Raw genomic sequence first — 23,015 nt, forward strand, 5'->3', positions numbered from 1 at the left:
ATGTACACCAGTTACTGGGGAACATGGGTGGGAGGGTGCTATTGCGCTCATGCCTTGCTTGTGGGTTCCTGGTTGACAGCTCATTAGCCACTGTGTGTACAGAATGCTGGACTAGATGGACCTTTGGTCTGATCCAGCATGGCTCTTCTTATGTTCTTACATGTTTCATTATAATACACAAAATGGTGCTGTGGTCTAGCTCCCCTTACTGCAGCTTTCGCATGGTAATTTGATAGCTTATTATGTCCAATCTTTTAAACAATGTAATAAAAGTCATTTAGTGCGGGAGATGCCCTGGAGGTTAACAACATCATCTAAAAGGCCCGTAAACTTCTGTGATTAACCAATCTCAATTACAGGATAAAAGCTTCATGTGAAGAAGCCCTCAGTCTTCCTGCAGGGAACAAAAATCACTGAGTGCATTTGCTCTAAAGTTAGAGTACTGATCAATTATCCAGCTTGACCCTTCTTTATTGGCCCATTCCCCAAACTATCTTTAATTTCTTGTGATCTGGTAAGGTGTCACAGGCAGCAGAGATAAAGCAACAATGTACTAGTATATCTTAAGAGCAGTTCCCAGTAACCATGGCTAAGGCATGACCTGTTGTAAGACCTGAAAATCTCATCCACTTATACCTAGAAACTCTAGATTGGCTGAGGATGACTGAAGTCTCTGTTAATTTTCCAGACTTCCTTGTTGTGGTTGTTCAGTCGTTAAGTCGTGTCCGACTCTTCGTGACCCCATGGACCGTAGCACACCAGGCCTTCCTGTCCTCCACTGTCTCCCGGAGTGTGCTCAAGTTCATATTCATTGCATCGGTGATGCTATCTAGCCATCTCATCCTCTGCTGTCCCCTTCTCCTTTTGCCTTCAATCTTTCCCAGCATCAGGGTCTTTTCCAGTGACTTTTCTCTTCGCATTAGGTGGCCAAAATGTTTGAGCTTCAGCTTCAGTATCTGTCCTTCCAATGAGCACTCAGGGTTGATTTCCTTTAGGATGGACTGATTTGACCTCCTTGCAGTCCAGGGGACTCATAAGAGTCTTCTTCAGCACCACAGTTCGAAAGCATCAATTCTTCAGCACTCAGCCTTCCTTATAGTCCAGCTCTCACAGCCATACATTACTACTGGGAAAACCATAGCTTTGATTAGATGGACCTTTGTCGGCAAGGTGATGTCTCTGCTTCTTACTATGCTGTCTAGGTTTGCCATAGCTTTCCTCCCAAGGAGCAAGCATCTTTTAATTTCATGGCTAGAGTCACCATCTGCAGTGATCTTGGAGCCCAAGAAAATACAATCTGTCACTGCTTCCATTTCTTCCCCGTCTATATGCCAAGAAGTGATGGGGCCAGATGCCATGATCTTAGTTTTTTTAAATGTTGAGTTTCAGACCAGCTTTTGCACTCTCCTCTTTCACCCTCAGCAAGAGGCTCTTTAGATCCTCTTCGCTTTCTGCCATTAGGGTGGTATCGTCTGCATATCGGAGGTTGTTGATAATTCTCCCAGCAATCTTAATTCCGACCTCTGATTCATCCAACCCAGCATTTCTCATGATGTACTCTGCATATAAGTTAAATAAGCAGGGTGACAATATGCAGCCTTGTTGTACTCCTTTTCCAATTTTGAACCAATTGGTTGTTCCATGTCCGGTTCTTACTGTTGCTTCTTGGCCATCATACAGGTTTCTCAGGAGACAGGTAAGGTGGTCTGGTACTCCCATCTCTTTCAGAATTTGCCACAGTTTGTTGTGATCCACACAAGCAGAAATAGACATGCTTTCTCCATGATCCAGCGAATGTTGGCAATTTGATCTCTAGTTCCTCTGCCTCTTTGAAACCCAGCTTGTACTTCCAGTAGTTCTCGGTTCACATACCGCTGAAGCCTAGCTTGTAGGATTTGAACATAACCTTGCTGGCATGTGAAATGAGCGCAATTGTACGGTAGTTTGAACACTCTTTGGCATTGCCCTTCTTTGGAATTGGAATGTAAACTGACCTTTTCCAGACTTGTGGCCACTGTTGAGTGTTCCAAATGTGTTGGCATATTGAATGCAGCACTTTAACAGCATCATCTTTTAGGATTTTAAATAGCTCAGCTAGAATACTGTCATCTCTGCTAGCTTTGTTGTTAGTAATGCTTCCTAAGGCCCACTTGACGTCACTCTTGAGGATGTCTGGCTCAAGTTCAGTGACCGCACTATCATGGCTATCAGGGACATTAATATCTTTCCTGTATAGTTCTTCTGTGTATTCTTGCCACCTCTTCTTAATCTCATCTGCTTCTGTTAGGTCCCTGCCTTCTTTGTCCTTTATCGTGCCCGTCTTTGCTCAAAACGTTCCCTTGAGATCTCCGATTTTCTTGAAGAGATCTCTAGTCTTTCCCATTCTGTTGTTTTCCTCGATTTCTTTGCATTGTTCATTGAAGATGGCCTTCTTGTCTCTCCTTGCAGTTCTCTGGAACTCTGCATTCAGTTGGATATATCTTCCCCTTTCTCCCTTGCTTTTTGCTTCCCTTCTTTCCTCAGTTACTTGTAAAGCCTCATCAGACAGCCACTTGGCTTTCTTGCATTTCTTTTTCTTTGGGATGGATTTCGTTGCTGCCTCCTGAACAATGTTACGGACCTCCGTCCATAGTTCCTCAGGCACTCTGTCAATCACGTCTAATCCCTTAAATCTATTCATCACCTCCACTGTATATTCATAAGGGATATGATTTAGGTCATACCTGAATGGTTTAGTGGTTTCCCCTACGTTCTTCAATTTAAGCCGAAGTTTTGCAACAAGAAGCTCATGATCTGAGCCACAGTCAGCTCCAGGTCTTGTTTTTACTGACTGTATAGAGCTTCTCCATCTTTGGCTGCAAAGGACATAATCAATCTGATTTCGATATTGACCATGTAGTGATGTCCATGTCTAGAGTCGCCTCTTGTGCTGTTGGAAAGGAGTGTTTGCTATGATCAGCATGTTCTCTTGGCAAAACTCTATTAGCCTTTGTCCTGCTTCATTTTGTGCACCATGCTTGCCTGTTATCCCGGTGATTTCTTGACTTCCTACTTTAGCCTTCTAATCCCCTATGATGAAAAGGACATCTTTTTTTGGTGTTAGTTCTAGAAGGTGTTGTAGGTCTTCATAGAACCGATCAACCTCTGCTTCTTCGGCCTCAGTTGTTGGGGCATAGACTTGAATTACTGTGATGTTGAATGGTTTGCCTTGGATTCGTACTGAGATCATTCTATCGTTTTTGAGATTGTACCCCAGTACTGCTTTTCCCACCCTTTTGTTGACTATGAGTGCTACTCCATTTCTTCTAAGGGATTCTTGCTCACAGTAGTAGATATAATGGTCACCTGAATTAAATTCACCCACGCTTGTCCATTTTAGTTCACTGATTCCCAAGATGTCGATGTTCAATCCTGCCATCTCATGTTTGGCTACCTCCATCTTACCTTGATTCATTGATCTGACATTCCAGGTTCCTAAACAATATTGTTCTTTACAGCATCGGATTTTCTTTTCACCACCAGACACATCCACAGCTGAGTGTCCTTTCGGCTTTGGCCCAGCCGCTTCACTCTTTCTGGAGCTACTTGGAAATACCCTCTGCTCTTCCCCAGTAGTATATTGGACACCTTCCAACTTGAGGGGCTCATCTTCCGGCATCATATCTTTTAGCCTTGTGATACATTCCATGGGGTTTTCTTGGCAAGAATACTGGAGTGGGTTGCCATTTCCTTCTTCAGTGGACCACATTTTGTCAGAACTCTCTGCCATGACCTGTCCATCTTGGGTGGCCCTGCATGGCATAGCTTATGGCTTCACTGAGTTACTCAAGCCCCTTCGCCACAACAAGGCAGTGCAACAAGTCATTCACTAGTCCCTTCAGGCGCTATAGGACTTCCATGAGTACGCATGGGAGAGGGGAGCGATGTTGTGATGGCAGATTCCTCTCCTATCCTGCATACATTCATTAGAAAGTATGGATAAAGTCCCATGTTTTGCCTCTGCATCTTTTTATGTTGGCAGTTTTAAGAAATCCAGCTGCTATTTCCTGCACGTGGCATTTTTGAGGAACTGGCTGCTGACTGTATTATCTATTAATATCTGGCTAGCCCAGAAAGGATCGATAAGTAAAATCAATTGATATTATGTATTTATGATTGATATTGTCTGTTTTGTAATGAGGTTAATAGTAAATTGGCAGATTCCTCTCCTATCCTGCATACATTCATTAGAAAGTATGGATAAAGTCCCATGTTTTGCCTCTGCATCTTTTTATGTTGGCAGTTTTAAGAAATCCAGCTGCTATTTCCTGCACGTGGCATTTTTGAGGAACTGGCTGCTGACTGTATTATCTATTAATATCTGGCTAGCCCAGAAAGGATCGATAAGTAAAATCAATTGATATTATGTATTTATGATTGATATTGTCTGTTTTGTAATGAGGTTAATAGTAAATACAATGAACAGATAATACTTACAATTTTCTTTAATAAATCTGTTGTGGTATTTGTGTTTAGAAAGATGCCAAAGATTTCTCACTAGCATCTATTTAAAAGTCATTTTCATGAAATACTGTATAACATGTTAAATATGGAGCTAGTATAATGTTTTAAAGAACTGGATACTTATTTAAACTGTACTTGAACTTGCTTCTCTTTTCTGCTTTTCTACCCCCCACCCCACCCGGCACATCACAGTGCATGTGGTTATCTCTTTTGTTAGCTGTCCCTGTTAAAGAAAGTGACACCATGCCAAGGAGCCAGTAACCCATAGCCCTGAGCATAAACCATTCCAATTTGATCTCTCAATTGCCAATTCTGAGCACTCTCCCATCTTTGCTCATTTGATGCTTGTGGTGAATACCGGTCTTTTGCTCTCTGCCCATCCAATGGAGCTAAGAGGAAGGGCCTGCATTTGCTGCGTGGCAGAGTCCAGTACCCTGGTGCAGTATCAGTCATCAAATAACAAAATATTATGCTGTAGGATGAGGCAAGTGAGATACTGAGGAGAAATTCAGTGGACTCAACAGAGACATAAATAGAAGATATGGAATTTCATTATCTCAGTCTTGATGCTAAGCTTAAAATATATTAATCTGAGGGTGCAATTCTGTACTGAAGATACACCAACTGAGGGGATATAGGATTCAGTGAAAACCTCACTATGCTGGCGGAATGCAAGATACATGTCTATCACTTAAAACACACTGGCGGAATACCTCAGATATGACAGTGAAATGTCCAAAATGTGGCAGAGGCCACACACACACCCGTCGGTGGCGCAACTTTACACCAGCTCCAGCCTTGGCACAAAGAATTTGCCTCCCACTGACTTCAATGGAAGGGGGATTTTAAAAAAGCCATGCCTCCATCAATGAGTGCCTCAGCCATATTACTATAGCAGGTATTGTCATGGTAACTCAGCACCCAATAACAGCACTCAACCACCAGAATATAAGCCCTATACAGGGAGACCATAACCCAGGTGATAGAGGACATGAAATACAACTATGATTTCATGGTGTGCACACTTGAGCTAACAGGGAGACACTTTGGTGAGGGGAAAGGGCCACTTTGCACAAAAAGGAAGCTCTTAGCACTTTTGCTCTGCAGGATCACAGCAGAACAAGCTGTTACTGCACATAAAGAATTCCACTACAATCCCCAAGGGAGAAGGGATATAATCACAGTCATGAGCTATAGCATGAGCACTTGCAAAGTGCTCAGATGGTACTACTCTCTCTTCTAGTGGTGGCTGGTGCCCACTGGGGCTACTAGGGTGGAGGGCTGGGTCACTAGAGGAGGAGCCAAGAATTGGAACAGTCTTTTGAATCCCCAGCAGCCAGAAACCCATACCACAGAAAGGGGAAACTGGGGCCACATGAACTTTAAGATCATGAATTTAAAGCAGGAGCGGAACTCCACATAGCCATACGAAAGCACTCCTTTGGACCCACATTCCCCTGTTCCAGGAACAATGCCCGTTGCGCAGGGAATCAAGTGCAAAACAGCGGGGGGGGGCATCCACCCAGCCATCATCATCATATGCTAATAGCTGTGGTGATATCATCAGCACAACACGGAAAAGCAGTATTTGGAACCCAACAGCAACCCGTTGCAAAAGGGGACAAAGAGAGCATGCCTACAAAGCTGAGTGTGTGAAGATGGAATACTACTACTAAGCATCGTCATCATCTAAAAATATATCTTCAGAGCCATAAAAAAAAGCAGTGTTTGGAACCTATCAGCCAGTTCTGAGCGCATCCAAAATCCATCCCTTTGTATGTTCACAGAGTATCCGCCAAACCACCCTTTTGCACGTCTGCTCAGAAATAACACTGAGAAGCAGCTCAGTATGAAAATCTAGCTTTTGCATGTTTATTCAGAAGTAAGAAGGACTGGATTACTCATAAGTAAACATGGGTAGCTTCTGAGAGCATCCATAATCCACACATTTGCATGTAATAAAAAAAATCAATTGCAAAAAGCTACACAGAGCATGCCTACAAAGCTGGCCTCCCACATTCACCTACCCCCCTACACACACACATGAATCCCATTCTCTCACACACACACACACACACACACAGAGAACAGGGAAGAGCAGGGATTGCTCTCTTAGTTATCATTCTGCAAATACAAAAACTAGGACAAAGATTTTCTCATAACTGAATCTACCCAACCTCCCATGTAGGCAAGGGAAGAAAAAACCACAACCCAAGACAACCTTATTTTTAGTCTAGAACTACTTCAATTTTAATGTGATACTTGAGTCTAAATCTCTTGCAGTACTTGGAAAAAGATCAGCTAAAATGTGTGAATGTTGTTAAAATGTTGTGTACACCAACTGGCTGAGCCTGGAACAAACAGGAAATTTTGTCGTCTTGGTAGGGAGGGAGATATTAAAAATATTTATTCCACTAACCTTCGTTTTCATCTATTTTTTAATTTAATTTAATATAGTTCAGTCTTTTATAGAAAAGTTACAATTTTTATTGACAGTTTTGGAACTGACATGGTGCTGCTTAGAGTTAACTACAATAAAATTGCATCTTGTACTTTACTTATTAAATATGTGATATATCCACCAAACATGGGATTGGATCCAGAGCAAGTTAGTCACACTTAGGTTCCATTGAAATCAACATGAAAACCTAGTCATGACTAACTTGAGCCATTGATTTCAATAAGACCTAAGGGCAACGCAGTTGTTCTGAAACAAACCCATAGTTCTCAACCAATCTCCACTGAAATTAGCTGGTCTTGAATGGAAGCTTGATGGATTTGTGTTCATGATCTCTACAATACAAGCTAAAAATGCATGAAATCCTACTATTCCTATGGCTGCTCTGTGGAGGGGGAATATATAAAGTATTCACTTTATGGGAGAGTGGCAGAGGGACAAAAGAAGCCTGGAGGGGCCCCAGGCAGTAAGACAGGGGGCATGGGAGGGGGGGACAAAGGGAAAGGGGCACAGGGGACCCTGGGGAAAGGGCAGTGGGTCTGCAGAGAGGGGGAAGGGGGACCTGGAGAAGCCCACGGCAATGGGAGCCAGGGGTGACAGCGGGTCCTGGATGAAACGGGCGCCCAGGACCCGGAAGCCAGGGAGGGGACCTAGAGCCAGGCAGACAGATTTATTTATTTATTTATTTATTTATTGCATTTATACCCCGCCTTTCTCCCTCTCGCAAGGAACTCAAGGCGGCTTACATTATCCTCCTCCTCACCGTTGTATCCTCACAACAACAACCCTGTGAGGTAGGTTGGGCTGAGAGTCTGTGACTGGCCCAAAGTCACCCAGTGAGCTTCCATGGCCAAGTGGGGACTAGAACCCGGATCTCCCGGCTCCCAGTCCGTCACTCTCACCACTACACTACACTGGCTCTCAGATATCTTGGATTGGCGTGGTAGATGATCATGGGGAAAAGATGGGAAAGAGGAAGTCACAATCAAGATTTGTTCTTTCTATAGTGTCTGCTTTGCGTGCACTGCATATTGTTCTACAGCTGTATAAGAAAGCAAAAGTTTAAGAAGAGAATATCTGGTTGCTTCTGAATAAATGTCACTTGACAATATCGTATACATTCTAATGCATGAGTGATTCTGACAGCCAGATAGTCTCTCACTATCAGTCTCAGGAAATATCATGGTATATGCTCTGACTTGGATTCCTGCATTGAGCAGGGGGTTGGACTCGATGGCCTTGTAGGCCCCTTCCAACCCTACTCTTCTATGATTCTATGATTCTATGATATAAAAAGATGAACCTATTGTAACCTTATTTATTTATATGGCTCAATGGCTCATATGGAAAAGGGATTCTTTTCCTAGGTTTTGTTTATTCTTTAATCTGCAATGTCTGTAGTTGAAGGACAGTATAGTAAATGAGGGAGACAACATCTGGGATCCTCTTACCCTGCTCTGCAAAGGTAGCCTTGTATGATATGCTTGCCTATTATTCGCGGCTGAGTATTTTCACTATTATTTGCAATGGAGTATTTGCCAAATTGCCATGTTGCATACTAGTCTATAGGCTGCTCTCCTGAAGTTCACATAACTGATGACCACAAAGGAAGATATAATATAATACAATGGAGTGCCATGGTGTGCACATTTTCAGGAGGTTCAGTACAGTACTTTACAGTAGGAATGGATGAATCGGACCCATGTCATTTTCACATGTATTCAAACATGTCCGTTCTCTCCAATTTCTGTATCAGTCCACAATTTCCGATTTAGAAAAACTGCACATAAATTCGCATTTATTTTCATACGCAATTTTCCCTGATGTATACATTTTATATGCAGTTTTCCCTGTTTTTCTATGCAGCTTGCCCGTATATATGCATGTTTGTACGCAACTTGTTTGTACTCAGTTTTTGAACTGAGACTTTGTATACCACTCCATATCTAAGACAGATTTCGGAGTGGTGCACACAAAAGATAAAACAGTAAAAGAATACAAAGATTAAAACACCACCTTAAAATCATGCTTTAAAAAAAAAACAAACAACCCAAATGCCAGTAGAAACCGTGACTGGCAATTAAGGAATTCCTCCTGGAACAGTGCTGTTTTCAGGAGGTGCCAGAAACAACACAGTGTTGCTGCCTGCCTGACCTCCAGAGGCCAGAAGTTCCAAAGAGAGGGGGCCACCACACTGAAGGCTCTTCTCCTGGTGAACTCCAATCGGGCCATAGGTCCATGTTGGACCACCAGGAGCAAGCCCTCTGATGACCTCAGTGACCGGGCAGGTTAGTAAGGTTGGTTTTCCAATCTACCTATTAGTCGAGGAGCTGCAAATTAGGTCAGTTCACTTAGAAATGCAGGATGTATGGATTTCTCTCCTATACTGACTTCCTGGTATCCATAATTTCAAATCTGAGACTACCTGTTTGACATAATCATAAATATGTGGCTGAGGTCTAAGTGATCACTGTAACTGCATGAAAACTTCTTGTGTAGATCTCACAAATACTTACTTCACCTTAAGAAACATTTTAAAGTGCATTTTAAGTCATGTTCAGTTCTCCTGGGAGAAATTAAAATGGGGAGGGTGAAGGAGGATGTGCTTCTTTTTATAATGGACTTCTTTTTAAAGTACAAGGCTATTTCATGGACTGTCACACTAACCATGCATAATGGTGGATTTAGTTTTATTTGGATAACTGCATTTCAAAGATGGAGAGAAACAAAGAGGAATAGCTCTACATTTGGATGGAAAACAAAGAAGAGAGGGCCAAAGAGGAATAGCTCTACATTTGGATGGAAAACAAAGAAGAGAGGGCCAGGGATCATTATATATCATTATATAGCATAATGCAGAGGGACGGTGTAGTCACTCAGAATCAGCAATCCTGCCATCAGACTTTTATTCATGACATTTTTCTGTCTTCCCTTGCAGTGGCAGCAAGCCTCCAGTCAAAAGGGTTATGTAGCATATGATGGAAAAGACCAGGAGAGAATCAGATGAGTGGCAGGAGAACCACTGCCACTCAGAGTAGAGAATAGTAGACTTGTTGAATAAATAGTCTGACTTGGTATAATGCAGCTTCCTTTGTTCCTGTGCTATTTGACTCAATTTATACTTTACCTGCATAGTTGAAAATAAAGTAAGCATTACAACAACGTGGTGTATCTCCAGTGCTCTCTTTTCTCCAAAGGAAACCAAACCCAAGGTAGTGTTGCTCATGGAACTTCTTACCACTTGGGGAAGTGGGGACCATGCAACTTGGGGAAGGGGGGACCAATACTCTAGCATATTTTTAATTCTTTAGAGGCTGAGCACACGCGCGCGTGCGCACACACACACACCCTCTCCAGCCAGCCCAGGCTTAGTATCACAGTTCTGCACCATTCTCTTCTGAGAGTCCTTGGAATAGACTTTATGCTATGCAGATCTTCTAACTTAATTCCCCACACCACCCCGTATTTTCTACTGAAGCCCTATTGTTTTGTTCATTTATAGATCCTGCTTCTGTTCTGTAACAACACAGTAGTGGCATTTAAAGAAAGCGACACAAGCATACCTTTCAAGTTGAATTTCAAGTAAGTGGGAATAAAAAGGAAGGACAGCTGAATAATGCATGGAACAGCACACTTTAAAAGGTTTAAAAACCACAATAGTGATAGTGTAGTAAAATGTGGTGCATAATAGATAGTAGAAGGGCTCTTTCCTCTTCTTATGTGATAATTTACTAGGTTACAATCCATTGGTGCAGTGACAATATGCTAAAAGTTAGGAGTGGATGCCACAAAAGCATTTCCATTTTTTAAAAGAATCAGACCACTCAGATGGGGCCTACTTTAATCATAAGGAAATGTGTGGGTGTGTGGTAAAGAATGAGCAGAGCACTTAAATATAAACTCATATATTTGGAGTTAAAAGTATGAAACCTGGGACACATATACATTGACCCATACTACCCATTTTTGAACTTATGCCGTAAACAGAACAAATATCTAGATTTCCAGTTTAAGCTTATCCATAAAAGAGATAAATATGATCATGATCATGATCATATTTGTCTCCCATAAATCAATTTATGCCCTTACGGTATCAATGGCATACATAACCAAGAAGTTTGCAAATTTATTTGGGGGTCAGTAGAGTTTGGTATCCCCTTCATGGATCAATGCCTTGTTGTGGCGAAGGGGCTTGCGTAACTCAGTGAAGCCATAAGCTATGCCGTGCAGGGCCACCCAAGACGGACAGGTCATGGCAGAGAGTTCTGACAAAATGTGGTCCACTGGAGAAGGAAATGGCAACCCACTCCAGTATTCTTGCCGAGAAAACCCCATGGAATGTATCACAAGGCTAAAAGAGATGACGCCGGAAGATGAGCCCCTCAGGTCGGAAGGTGTCCCATATACTACTGGGGAAGAGCAGAGGGTATTTCCAAGTAGCGCCAGAAAGAGTGAAGCGGCTGGGCCAAAGCCGAAAGGACACTCAGCTGTGCATGTGTGTGGTGGTGAAAAGAAAATCCGATGCTGTAAAGAACAATATTGTGTAGGAACCTGGAATGTCAGATCAATGAATCAAGGTAAGCTGGAGGTGGTCAAACATGAGATGGCAAGATTGAACATCGACATCTTGGGAATCAGCGAACTAAAATGGACAAGCGTGGGTGAATTTAATTCAGGTGACCATCATATCTACTATTGTGGGCAAGAATCCCTTAGAAGAAATGGAGTAGCACTCATAGTCAACAAAAGGGTGGGAAAAGCAGTACTGGGGTACAATCTTAAAAATGATAGAATGATCTCAGTACGAATCCAAGGCAAACCATTCAACATCACAGTAATTCAAGTCTATGCCCCAACCACTGATGCGCGAAGAAGCTGAGGTTGATCGGTTCTATGAAGACCTACAACACCTTCTAGAACTAACACCAAAAAAAGATGTCCTCTTCATCATAGGGAATTGGAATGCTAAAGTAGGAAGTCAAGAAATCACTGGGATAACAGGCAGGCATGGCCTTGGTGTACAAAATGAAGCAGGACAAAAGCTAATAGAGTTTTGCCAAGAGAACACGCTGATCATAGCAAACACTCTTTTCCAACAGCACAAGAGATGACTCTACACATGGACATCACCAGATGGTCAGTATCGAAATCAGATTCATTATGTCCTTTGCAGCCAAAGATGGAGAAGCTCTATACAGTCAGTAAAAACAAGACCTGGAACTGACTGGCTCAGATCATGAGCTGCTTGTTGCAAAATTTCGGCTTAAATTGAAGAACATAGGGAAAACCACTAAACCATTCAGGTATGACCTAAATCATATCCCTTATGAATATACAGTGGAGGTGAGGAATAGATTTCAGGGATTAGACCTGATAGACAGAGTGCCTGGGGAACTATGGACAGAGGTCCGTAACATTGTTCAGGAGGCAGCAACAAAATCCATCCCAAAGAAAAAGAAATGCAAGAAAGCCAAGTGGCTGTCTGAGGAGGCTTTACAAGTAGCTGAGGAAAGAAGGGAAGCGAAAAGCAAGGGAGAAAGGGGAAGCTATATCCAACTGAATGCAGAGTTCCAGAGAATAGCAAGGACAGACAAGAAGGCCATCTTAAATGAACAATGCAAAGAAATCGAGGAAAACAACAGAATGGGAAAGACTAGAGATCTCTTCAAGAAAATCGGAGATCTCAAGGGAACGTTTTGTGCCAAGACGGGCATGATAAAGGACAAAGAAGGCAGGGACCTAACAGATGCAGATGAGATTAAGAAGAGGTGGCAAGAATACACAGAAGAACTATACAGGAAAGATCTGAATGTCCCTGATAGCCATGATAGTGCAGTCACTGAACTTGAGCCGGACATCCGAGAGAGTGAAGTCAAGTGGGCCTTAGGAAGCATTAGTAACAACAAAGCTAGCGGAGATGACAGTATTCCAGCTGAGCTATTTAAAATCCTAAAAGATGATGCTGTTAAAGTGCTGTATTCAATATGCCAACAAATTTGGAACACTCAACAATGGCCACAAGACTGGAAAAGGTCAGTTTACATTCCAATTCCAAAGAAGGGCAACGCCAAAGAGTGTTCAAACTACCGTACAATTGCGCTCATTTCACATGCCAGCAAGGTGATGCTCAAAATCCTACAAGCTAGGCTTCAGCAGTATGCGAACCGAGAACTACTGGAAGTACAAGCTGGGTTTCAAAGAGGCAAAGGAACTAGAGATCAAATCGCCAACATTCACTGGATCCTGGAGAAAGCAAGAGAATTCCAGAAAAACGTCTATTTCTGCTTCATTGACTACGCTAAAGCCTTTGATTGTGTGGATCACAACAAACTATGGCAAATTCTTAAAGAGATGGGAGTACCAGACCACCTTACCTGTCTCCTGAGAAACCTGTATGAGGGCCAAGAAGCAACAGTAAGAACCAGACATGGAACAACCGAGTGGTTCAAAATTGGGAAAGGAGTACGACAAGGCTGCATATTGTCACCCTGCTTATTTAACTTATATGCGGAGTACATCATGAGAAACGCCGGGTTGGATGAATCAGAGGTCAGAATTAAGATTGCTGGGAGAATTATGAACAACCTCCGATATGCAGACGATACCACCCTAAAGGCAGAAAGCGAAGAGGATCTAAAGAGCCTCTTGTTGAGGGTGAAAGAGGAGAGTGCAAAAGCTGGTTTGAAACTCAACATTAAAAAAACGAAGATCATGGCATCTGGCCCTATCACTTCCTGGCATATAGAAGGGGAAGAAATGGAAGCAGTGACAGATTTTACTTTCTTGGGCTCCAAGATCACCGCAGATGGTGACTGTAGCCATGAAATTAAAAGACGCTTGCTCCTTGGGAGGAAAGCTATGGCAAACCTAGACAGCATAGTAAGAAGCAGAGACATCACCTTGCCAACAAAGGTCCATCTAATCAAAGCTATGGTTTTCCCAGTAGTAATGTATGGCTGTGACAGCTGGACTATAAGGAAGGCTGAGCGCCGAAGAATTGATGCTTTCGAACTGTGGTGTTGGAGAAGACTCTTACGAGTCCCCTGGACTGCAAGGAGGTCAAATCAGTCAATCCTAAAGGAAATCAATCCTGACTGCTCATTGGAAGGACAGATACTGAAGCTGAAGCTCAAATATTTTGGCCACCTAATGCGAAGAGAACACTCTCTGGAAAAGACCCTGATGCTGGGAAAGACTGAAGGCAAAAGGAGAAGGGGACAGCAGAGGATGAGATGGCTAGATAGCATCACCGATGCAATGAATATGAACTTGAGCACGCTCCGGGAGAGAACGCAGGAGAGGAAGGCCTGGCGTGCTATGGTCCATGGGGTCACGAAGAGTCGGACACGACTGAACGACTGAACAACAACAACAACAAAGTTTGGTATTAATGTAATGTCATTAATAGATATAAAACAATTTTTCAGAGTCAGTATCTTCTATTGTCTAACAGTGAGCCACCTGCATGTATATTTATTTAAAGATATGTTATAGGATTCCATACTACATTATGAACTGCACTATCCTTGTTTTCTGTTTATTTTCTGTGTACAAATAAAAACAAAAAGGGAGGCACCAAAACAAGGAAAAAATCTGTTCTGAAACACATTGGGTTGCAATACATTTTCATTGTTGGCGCTTTTGAGGCCTTTTTTCTCTTTGTATATTCTATTGTCTATGTACACCTGTCAAGGTTCCACTTATGACCTGGAACCCCGGAGCACACACTTAAGAATCCCTTGCCTCCTTAAGTGTCCCACCTTCCTTCTTTTAAACTTCCCCTTCCCAATAAGGTGGGGTTTAGGCTGTAGACGTGGGGTGACTGACACTTTAGACACAGGATTTAACCACTACAGTTTATAGTAGATTTAAAGCAAACAAATTACAGCTAAAGGTATTTACATAATAGAGCTGAGTGATACAAAACACATTTCTTAAAAAGTTGCAGAACAGAAGTTCCTGTACCTTAGCTGCACTTAGACTTTTCTAGGCTGCTTTTTCCTGCTCTCTCTTCCAGCTCTGCTCTTGCTATTGCTCTTGTTTCTCTTACTGACTCTCTCTTTTTATACCCTCCTCCCTCCAAATCCTGAAGAAATGAAACTTACCAGGGGAATTTTGTTTAGGCCTGTGGAATTGAACAGCAAGCAGAAATTTAAGGGGAGAAATGAAACTACTCAGGAATATGCCCTCCCAACAAAAAACTCCAGGCCTCTATATCTAGGCTTGACCATTTTTCCTTTTGCCTCTGTAGGCCTCAAACCTTCACAACACCCTTTTTATATTCATCATTTTATATTCATCATCAGCTCGGATCTTAGTCACCATTGGGAACATTATCTTGATTGTTTTGTTTGTAAGCAAACAGCATAAAAAAACTTAAACTAGTTTATTTCAAAATAAATGAAGGCTTGCCTGGCACCTACGTTGTGCTCTTGCTGGCACCAGGTGAAGACTTCTTTATTTTCCCAGGCATTTTAGTCTTTTAGCTCTGTTGTTTTAAATCTATTATTGTATTTTAAATCTCTGCGTTGCTGCTAGGCTTTATTCTGGGTTGTACTTTTATACTGTAGTTTTAAACATTTATGTTTTATATCAAATTTTATTATGTATTTTGTGGTTTTAATTGTTGTGAACCACCTGGAGAGCTTCAGCTATTGGGCAGTATAGAAATGTAGTAAATAAATAAATGCACTAAAATGTGTATTTTAGGCTAAAATGCATAAACATAATTCAAATATGCAATCGATGTGGAAATAGGATGCAGAAATAGGGTGATCCATCCATCCGTATGTCTAAGCTAAGAGCAGCCCACTAACCATGTATGGTGACCCAGTGGAAGCATGCGAAACCTGGTTATGCTGAAAAAGTTATGTTTAGGGCTGTGGAATTGAACAGCAGGCAGGTCATAACATTATTTTTATTAGTATTTCTGTACCTCTTTTCAGCCCAAGGGCCTCCAACACAGTTTGCAAAGTAAAACACTTTAAAACCAGAATGCAACAATAAAACATCAACAAATGTAAACTCAAAGCATTAAAGTAAATAATTCCAGGTGAAGCCATATGAAGCTCCAGAGGGTGGTATATCCACAGCCTGGATACTCACACTGAAAAGGCCCTGTCCTCAATACTTGGCTAGGGGACTGTGTTGGTCTTAGTGGGTCATAAGTTGTGCAGGTGTCATAACTTCAGTACCAGGTCTGCAAAAAAGCACTTAAGGCACAATCCTATTCATGTTTAGACAGCAAAAGGCCTGCAACTCCCAGTATGCCTCAGCTAACATGGCTGGCTGGGACATGCTGGGTGTTGTAGGTAGGGATGCTGGAGAAATTTGAGACAGATTAAAATGAGCTCGGGTTTCTAAGAATCCAACCTGTGGAGTCTACTGCGGAGTGCCCCCCTCAGGCCACGCAGAGTGACTTTCGGATGATTTTTTTACTTTCCCTAAATTTATGCATATAAATCCATAGAAAAATACGTTCATTTCTGCTGAGGAAATGTTGAATGGAATGGGGGACAATACGCTAAATGTTATGTACTGAGGTAAATGACGTAAATACTTCTGTAAATATTTACGTAAATATTTCCGTATTTTTCCGCATGACAAAAAAAATATTTGCATCCGTCTGTGGGTGGATGTCCTAACGAAAGGTGCCTGACAATCCGCGAAACACAGATGGAGTGGATTTTACACAGTCTGTACATCCCTAGTCGTAGGCCTTTTTTCTGTCTAAACATGCATAGGATTGCATCTTTAGACAGGTCACTTAGGGAGCAATCCTATGGCTGCTAGCCAGCAGCTAGACGGCCATAGGATATGGTGTTTTCCGGGAACTGACCTCCCCCCACTTCCGCGCTGCCTCAGAGGCAGTGCGGAACATCCCTGCCCTCCACGCTCACCAGAAGCACGCAGAGCAGCCAAAAAGGGGCATGGCTAGGGGTGTTCCAGGGCAGGGAGAGCATAGCTATGTGTCGTACAGCAGCCTCCTTCCCTGCTCCATGCTGCCTCAGCTAGACAGCCTCAATCAGCTGCTTAGCCGAAAAAGCAGGGCAGGAGGAGCGTGGAGGGAACAATCCTCTCCATGCTTCTCCTGCCCTGCTTTGGATAGGCGGTCACCTCCAAGTTTGGAGGCGGCCGCCTATCTCGATAGGATTGCTGCCTTAGACAGGCAAATACATTGTGAGGAAGCTTATTTTCTAATCAAATTTAAGTGAGGGTTCCATTGCTCAGGGAAAAGGAGCAGAGCTTCTAAACCCAAAATGTGGGCTTTTAAAATTATTGTCAAAAGACTAAGCATGGAGGTGAGGGTGTTTAGTTACAGAGGTTAGGGAAGACGGGGGCTCTTTTCAGTTGTTGCTAGGACTATAGCTTTTTAAAAGTCCATGATCCCCTTTAGGAAAATACAAAGTTGCTTTATTAGCCAATTTGTCAGTTTAGTCCTGCATAGTCTACTATGCAGAGCTGACCCCAGGCGTTTTGTTGCCTGCTTTGAGGCAAAGGACAAAATGCCTCCTGCTCCATGAACAGAAGTTGACTGGTCTGGCTGCTGAATCTTATTTCAGTACTGGCAACAGGGCAACATCTTCCACTGCACCTGATCACAGCAAGCTAATTTAGTGGGTGCAGGACAAGCTGCACAGTGACAGCGCTCACAGCTCTGTCCTCCAATATCTTGCTGCCACTCCCACCCGCCTGAGACAGCCACCTCACTATGCCTAATGGTAGGGCCAGCCCTGCTACTCTGATTGTCAGTGGCTCTACAGGATTCTAGGCATAGGTTTTTCCTATCACCTGCTACCTGATCCATTGAACAGGAGATGCCAGGGATTGAGCATGTGCATGTGCAGAGCATATGCACTACCACTGAGCTGTGGTTAAAATTCATTTTTGTAAACTGGAAGCTATACAATATATATCCAGTGTTTACAACTTAAATGAATAGCAACCCATTTGCAAATCAATGTTGAGATCCCAAGCTTTGAATAATGTACAAAGAATAAATAATTCAGCAGATACAGTAGATCCACAATATAAGATATTTTTCACAAAGCATGTTCTTAGAAAGCAAAGTTCTCTTTACCGTAAATTCTTCTGATAAGAAAAAATCAGCAAAATAATAGGAGTTCAATCTTTAATCAGTGGGGGCTAGCATACAGATTTTTCCTCCAGCAAAATATAACAGCTTTTAACAGCTTCTGCTTGATCTACAGTACATGAATGATAATATGAAATGAACGTTTTTACACTTTTTTCACTTTCACTTGGAGTGTAGCCTTTAGATTATTGTATGGAAATGAATTTCCCAGAGAAATATTATGAACTTCACTTTCAAACTAGATTGGCTTTATACCAATTATCTCTAAGGGCAGCATCCAACAGTGTCATTCCACAAAGTCAAATAGCACTAGCAGAGCTCCGCTGAATCTTTCCATTGTGCAAGTGGTTGCACATTACACTTGCGGAACCAGTTGTGCAACAACTAAAGTTACATTTGCACGAGCATGGTTACACAAGCAGTTGTGCATTATGCTTCTGCAATCCTTTGTGCAACCTGTTGTGCAACCCATTGCACATAGCTCAACGGGTTGCACAACAGTTATGCACAATGGGTTGCACAAGCATAATGCACAACCACTTGCACAACTGTGCTTGCACAAATTAACTTTAGTTGGATTCTTCTCTTGCACATAGTTCAGAACCTACTTTCCGCTGGCGCAACATCATTTGCATTAACGGAATGACACAGTTGGATACTGCCCTAAATGATTATCTGTACAAAGCTTGAGATCTCATAGTATCCGAAGCATGATCTTCCCATGTTTTCTCAAAAGTAAGTCCCATTGTATTCAGTGGGGTTTACTCCTTAGTATGTTGTTCAGGATTTCAGCCTTATTGATGCCAGTCACAAGTGGGGATGTCCTTTCCCATTGTAGCTTCTGTTACCATCATACCACCATGTTTGTTTTCATTTAGTAGTCTTTTTACATATGCTGTTGAGCAGGTGAGGAAATTCCAATACAATGGTGCTGTTGAGGCAATGGGAGCAGAGCAGAGAACAGGGAGTCATTAGGAAGGTGTCAAGGAGAAGCAGTTAGTAGTTCCACTGCCCAAACCTCATTGAAGTCTATGCTGGTTGGAAATATTACACTGTCATTTCAGAAATGGACCAAATCATTTCATCCAAGAAAAAGAATCCATAGTGCCATTCATTTTCTTTTATATATTTATGAACCTGATTCCATTGGAAATGCATATAGAAAAGATAACATTACACCAGCCTTACCCAACTGGGCGCCATCCAGATATCTGGGACTACAACTATTATCAGCCCCAGGCAGCACAGTCAGTGGTAAGGAAAGATGAGAGCTGTAGTCCAAAACATCTGGAGGGCACCAGATTGGGGAAGGCTGAATTACACACTTTATAATATTCTAGCTAAAATAATTACTCATTCTATGGTTTGTATCCCAACTAAGTGAGTTACACGTAGGTCCCACTGAGATCAATGTGAAAAGTTAGTCATGGCTTATGTTGCATTGATTTCAAGAGGAACTAAGTGCAACTAACATAGGGTGCAATCCTACGCATGTTTAGACAGGGAAAAGTCCAGCTCCGAGCATTCCCCATACGGACATGCTGGCTGGGGAATGCTGGGGGTTTTAGGACTTTTTTTTGTCTAAACATGTATAGGATTACATCCTTAGTCTTCCAGATCCAACCCTTTATATTTGTATAGCATGTACTCACATATAATTTGGAACTCCAAATGCTTCTCAATCTACAGGAAAATATAATTGCACTCCACTGCACCATTGACCTCCAAGTCTAGTGTATTATTTCTTCCTGCATGGTTGGGTGGCACTTTGTGAAGCCAAATTCTTGGTGGACCCAGTGAGGGTTAAGTTTTGCTCCCTCTCAATTGTGTCCTAGATTGCAGCCTATTTAATTTGTCTTTTGGAATTATCAGCCATTGAGAACTGAAGCAATCCCCAGCCCCAGCCCAGGTTCCATTCCTTATTGTGATGGCTGTGTAACCTGTGACATCTCAAGCCCAGTGCAGCCACTCAGGCCCTCCCCAAAGATAAAAAGTAGCCATTGTAAATTCCACATAAGAAATTAGGGAAATATTTATTTTTGATCATGAAATTTTATTTTATTTTATTTTGAAATAAGGTTAACAAAATACAAGCAACAAAAAGAAGTACATAATAAATCAAAATCACTAAAGAAACAAAGGAATTCACTAATTATAATTCTTAGTCTATAACAGATATGCTTATGGAACATCTACAATAAAATTACTTAGGTAGGTGGTCACTATCTAATGAAAGAATGAAAATACAAGTTAGGGAGCATATATAAGGAGTATATGTGAGGGCGTGTTAGTGTGTGTGTGTGTGGTGTAGTAGTAAGAAAAAAACAAAGGCAACTGTACTCAGTTGAGATTTGATCAAAAATGTGAAGATCTCCAACAAAGGAAATAAATGGAAACCATTGTGCCATAATATCTTTCTTAAAATTAAGATTCTTTGCTTGCTGCACTTGCTGAGTAAATTTATACATACTCATAGTCTTCCACTTCTATTAATCCACTGCTCTTTAGTTGGTTCCTTTGAGGACTTCCAGTTACATGTTACACATAACTTTGCAGCTGTATCCAATTGTTTTAAAAGGTATTTATGCAGGAATCCAGGATCATTAGGTTCAAGATGAAGCAGTATTGCTTTAGGAGTTACCAGTGGGGCCCATCTGCACCCAGCTTTCATTCTGGGGTGAGTGAGAGTCGAGGTCCCTTGTGATATGATGCAGTCGCAACTTCGCAGCCATCTGTGGGTTTCGACTTGAAAATGCGGAGTTCTAAGGAGTCGTTTTGCTGCAATGTTTTTTGTTTGCTACGGGTTTCCCTGCAGTTGTGAGCCATCTGTCCTTTCCCCAAACTGACTTCGCATTTTGCAGTGGGTGTGTTGTAGGTGTGCATAGTGCCTGCGTCACTCTGTGATGCCCCTTTACTTTCCCCCATCCTTTCATGGCTGCGCAGTTGTAGAGGGATGTTTTCATCTATTTAATCACACTTTCGCACATTTTTGTAACTTCGTATCTTCACAACGGTTGCTTTGGGACTCAGTACCCAAAGGCTGGGGGGCGGGGTCTTGGGGGAGGAACAACATCGCTCTGGCCACCATTTTGGAGTGAAGGCTGGGCACATACCACTCACGCTTGTGAGTGCGAACCATCATAAGAGTGTCAGACTGGGGAACTGACAAACTGATGGTGTGGAAATGAAGGAGCACAAAACACCCACTTTTTACCTAAAAAGGATCAGAAAGACACAGCAGAGCCCCTCAAATACAAAACAGCCACTGAAGGGTCGCACCCCCACACTCACGGGACTGCACAGCTGCATGTTTCAATATAATGGCAAAAAAAAAAGGCACGGCAAGTCTGTTAGGGAAGTGCGCAGTACATCATGAGTATATCGCAGGGCATGCTGATTCAAAGCCGCATTACTGCATAGTTGCGACAGGGTGGGGGGTCAAAGCGTCATCCCACCCATATAGTGGGTCATCCCACCCATATAGATGGGACCTATGTTCCAAAACTCCCTCACTGAAGAACATTCCTACCAAAGATGAAAGTATGAACCAATGTGGCCACACCCCTTCCAACAATATTGACTGTAATGTGGATGTATAAAGTGAAGCCTTGCAGGAGTAATGTATCATCTACTCAGAACTTTTACTGTGCTTCCTTTATATTAGTATTTGTTGATAAAGATGCAAAAGAAATCCAAATACACTGCCCGTCATCTTCTTCCAAAGACTCACCTAAATCAGTCTCGCATGCCTGCTCATAGGATGGCTTATCATCCAATAATGGCATTTGAAGGATTTTATAAATAGATTGTTTTATTTATTTTTTATTTAAAACATTTATATCCTCCCATTTATCATTAAGATCTCAGGGCGGTGTACAAATAAAATCAGTTTAAACAGTACAAAACAACAATTTAAACATCTAAAAACATATTAAACCATTAAACAAGCTAATACCAATTAAAATCTAAAACAATAAAACATTTAAAACAGTGTGCTACTTTAGGGAATGCATTTAGCTCTCAAAGGCTTTGGTAAAAAAAACCCTGTGTTTACTTGGTGCTGAAATGAAACCAATGTCTGTGCCAATCGGGCCTCCAAGGGGAGGGCATTCCACAACCAGGGTGCTACAGCAGAGAAGGCCCTCCCCCACATCCCTAGATGATATTGGGGGGGGGAAATTGTCATCAAAGCATAACTATAGAATTTGTTTCTTATTTCACTGGAAATGTCTGCCTTTTACTGAAAATAGCTATACCTTTTTATCCCATTTTTACAGAGACCACAAATATTTGCACAACAATTTCTAGGCACTAAACAAACAGAAAAATAATTATCCTTCTAATTGCCTTTCTACTATACATGCAGTACATCCTGTCTTCTTAAAAGATGTGATGACATTTCATGAATGCCCACAGGAGTACAAATTTATATCCTCTGTTGTTAATTCTCTTTCACGTTGTGACAACTTACTGGCTGGTTTATTAATAAGGTTATTTTTTAAAACAACAACAACAACAACAATTGTTTCTTTCTTGTGAAGCAAGAAAAGCATAATGTTTTGACTATTACAAAGATCTAAGAGCTTCCTGGATAGGAGGAAAGAACAAAAGAAAAGTACAATTTAGAAAACAAGGTGGTTGTTTTTGCTTACATACATCAGAACAGCAATATGGCTTTGAGTCTCTTAGTATAATTAACATTATTGTGCAGGAAAAATTAGGCATGCTCAAAGACTCTTAAGATTACTGGGCATTAGATTGTATCCAGTGGTGGTTTTTGCTTAGCAGAAAGCATTTCCACTCAAGTTGGGGCACCCAATTTTTGCTGATCCCCTCCAACCCCAGTATGTCACCTATACTCCCCAAAAGCTGTTTCTGTAATGGAAAGTGAGTGTACCAACTTACGCAAGCAGAAGATCTATGTAGTTAGGCAAAACAATAATTGGATTCAAACAATTA

The 23,015-nt window shown here is 41.9% G+C and overlaps 1 long non-coding RNA gene across 1 annotated transcript in view; it reads left to right on the forward strand.

Annotated features, from left to right (window-relative positions):
- Nucleotides 1-10,121, forward strand: part of LOC146350866 (uncharacterized) — a 41,126-nt gene extending 31,005 nt beyond the window's left edge. Inside the window, exon 3 of the long non-coding RNA XR_014788879.1 lies at nucleotides 9,900-10,121. This is a non-coding gene — a long non-coding RNA (uncharacterized LOC146350866). The remainder of the gene's footprint in view (nucleotides 1-9,899) is intronic.
- Nucleotides 10,122-23,015: the final 12,894 nt, after the last annotated feature.

Source organism: Heloderma suspectum, chromosome 3 (assembly GCF_057233095.1).
Source record: "Heloderma suspectum isolate Gila_16-S chromosome 3, 16-S_ref, whole genome shotgun sequence".
NCBI classification, from domain to species: domain Eukaryota; kingdom Metazoa; phylum Chordata; class Lepidosauria; order Squamata; family Helodermatidae; genus Heloderma; species Heloderma suspectum.